General features: G+C 38.2%; 1 pseudogene; it reads right to left on the bottom strand.

Annotated features, from left to right (window-relative positions):
* Window positions 1-2,176: 2,176 nt before the first annotated feature.
* Window positions 2,177-3,123, bottom strand: LOC113930272 (annotated as a pseudogene).
* Between the last annotated feature and the right edge of the window lie 209 nt (window positions 3,124-3,332).

Genomic DNA, 3,332 nt, shown 5'->3' with positions numbered 1-3,332 from the left:
CAGGACTCTGGGATCATGACCTGAGCCAAAGGCAGACGCTTAACTGATGGAGCCACCCAGGCATGCCTGGTTAAGTTTTTTAAGTGCAGGGGTTTGAATGGAGTTGTTACGTGCCAAGTTTTGTTTTGTTTTTTTAATTCTCAGTAACAAGAAGAGTGAAATCTCAAAAATATTATGTTGAGTTGTATATTTCATATTATGGCATTTTACTGTATATACTATTTGACTAAAAAAATGACCAGTCATCGGCACCTTAATGTTGATCTCAGCTGTGAGTTTGAGCCCTACACTGGGTGTAGAGATTACTAAAAAAAAATAAATAAACTTTAACAAAAAACGAGTAGTCATGAGAAAGATGTCAAGATAATGAGCAGAGCCATTGCATGCTGGGAGTTGTTGTACCTCTTTAGAACTGTGACCCTTGTCCAGAAATTCTTTTCAAGCCCATTCTTGAATCCAGGCTGCCATTTTTTCATTTTTCTCCTAATTGCCCATTTGAAGCCCACAGGAACTTGATTTCTTCATGTAGACGGGAATATATTTGCACCACAGGCAGCATCATTCACATAGATTAGGAAGTGAAGCAATCTTGCTGGAGATTTGCCACGAGAGCTGGCACATTCTCACTTAACCACCCTGCAGCTGGCTCACATTGGTAAAGTGATTTGGGTAAAGTCACATCTATAGCTAATCACAGCACATGACTTGTAGCTAGAACTCGTTTTGCTTACAATACAATGTAGCATAAAATTTCCATACGTATTTGGATATTGGGTTAAGATGAACAGATTGCTTTAGTATTTCACAATATAAATTCAGTTTATTTATATTGAGGAAAATTTATTCTTTTTTTCAAGTAAATGAGAATTCAGGTAAGTAAACTGATAGGCATTTTACATAGTCTTATTTCAACTTTCAGTTCTGAAATACTCAACAAATGAAAAATTGATTTAACTTCTATCTGTTCCATGCTTTTAACAGTTTAGCCAGCCTTTTCCATGCTTAACCCTTGTGTTTACTACAACTTTTCTGTTATAATCTACTTTTTTTAATACATATTTAATTAAGATGGAATGGGCATAAACCAAAAAGAAAAAAATCAGGATAAAGTGTCACTGCCATTTTGTTTGCAGGGAGGGGTCAGGAAATGGAACAAATTACCTGGGAAACATCCTAAGACCGTCCCAAAGTAGCTAGATTACAGAATGTTAAGAGTAAATGACAAAATTAGGTATTATTCCACTTAATCTACAAATGAATAAAGGGAGTCAAAAGTTTATCCTATTTAGTATAAGAATTTTTACATTTAATATATAGTGATTCATTTCTCACAAAGTAATACCGGTAACTTCTAGAAGAAAGAAATTTCCATTACACAATTGACTAGAAAATCTCAAATGCAACTAAGCAACTATGCTATAGCTCAGTATGTACCATTAAATTGTTCTGGGTGAGTGTACATTTCAGTTTAACATAGAACTGCATTTTGGGTTTTAGAAAGGCAGCAATAGTTACATTTTGGCTTTTATTCTAGATGCTTAACAGTTAAGGCTACAGTTGAAGCATATTAAGTAAAGGTAGTTACAATTAAATGATGATGAACACAATCTCTTGTAACCTACATACACTGTATAATGCTTACATGGAATGAAACCAGTGTACTTAACTGGTGTTTTATAGGCGCACGGGGGCACACACACACACACACACACACACACACACAGAACTAAAACACCATCAAAAGCAGTCATTCTACATACTGTGGTAACACATTAAAAACGCAATTATACCATAGAACTAAAGTAATATGAACAGCACTACTTGATGTAAGATAAAGGTGATTGGCTCTAACACAGAGCTAAGCCTGTATCAGTCATTCTAACCATAATGGCTTGTAAAAACATCGGGTTTCTAGTAGAGAATCTACTCTGTGAAAATCAGTAAATCTGTCCAAAGTTTCACATCTATAAAACCAGGATAAGGCTACACTGATCTTGAAGTGTGAACAAGATATCCAATCCAAACAGTAACATTCCAGCCATAATGTAAGATAGAAAGGTCTTCATGCAGCGGATGCTCTCTGGCTCCTAGAAAGCTTCATGTGCATAATATAAAGTTAAGTTGCCCAAGAAGTAAACTGGAGAAGTTTGGTGAAGTTTCCATTGTGCCCTGACTTTTAAACCTCAGGAATGGTGTGATCCATCAGGCTTTTCATAATGCTTGGTGCCATCCATTTAATAATATGTTCAAAGATAAAAGCAGGCATGATTGTAATAGTAACTACAGTCTCAGATGTTGACAGTATGTCTGCAATTTGAGAATCCTTCAGCCCGATGACATTCTGCCCGTTGACTTCACAGATGTTATGTTCTGTAAGAAGACCATTTCTGGCTGCAGAACTGTCTTTCACTATGGATGTTATCTTTCCATTTTTTAAAGATAAAGCCAACATGTCCAGTACTATCCTTATGCATGGTAACTGTCCATTCAAAGGGCCTGTCACGAACAGTCATAGTAATCCTCTCTCCAAAAGCCTGTTTGAGCAACTTGTGTGCTTTATCAGAGCTCCAGCCTGCACAGTTTTCCCCATTGATCTGGAGTACTTGGTCCCCAAATCTCAGACCAACCAATGAGCCTGGAGAATTTGCCTGGACCAGCTGAACAAATATACCATTATCTATTGATTTAAGCCTGAGCCCAATTTTTCCATCTTGATCCTTACACAAAATGACTTCACGAATCCCTTGCTTAATTTCTGCTCTACGAATTCCAACATCGTTACCAGTTACAGGAGCCACCATATAGTTCATACTGGAAGGTCTTGCTACCAACTGCCCCTGAACTGATGCTCCAGGGACCAAGGCCTTATTTGCACTGATTTCTTCTTCATTTAAACTCAGGCCCGTGTACTGGGAGAGCTCCGGATACAATTTAGGATAGAGATTTCCATCTTGAGAGATGGGAGCAGAAGCTTCAGACAAAATTGCTGGGTTGGCAGGGTTTGCAGAAAAGGCAGTTTGAGCCTGAATAACTTTGTCTACCTTCAAGTCTTCAAGAGATGGGTACAGAGACATTTTTGCAGGATTTTTCTAGGCCACAAGGACCCGCTCACCTCCGTTGCTGCTGCCGCCTCTGGTAACTGGCCTGTTATAATCTACTTTTATTGGAGCTTTAGAATTCTGAGGTTTCCTCCTTCATCATCCCTCTCATTAGAATTTAAGACCATTTCCTGCAGCCTCAGCCTGGGTCAAAGTGAACAGAATATTGATGTTAGTCATGTGAGCTTTCTGAGGCCTAATCTGAGGTTGAGTTGCATGCCACCCGGATCAATA

Source organism: Zalophus californianus, chromosome X (assembly GCF_009762305.2).
Source record: "Zalophus californianus isolate mZalCal1 chromosome X, mZalCal1.pri.v2, whole genome shotgun sequence".
Classification (NCBI taxonomy): Eukaryota; Metazoa; Chordata; class Mammalia; order Carnivora; family Otariidae; genus Zalophus; species Zalophus californianus.
Note: the sequence above shows the minus strand (reverse complement) of the source record. Positions and strands in the feature narration are given on the sequence as shown.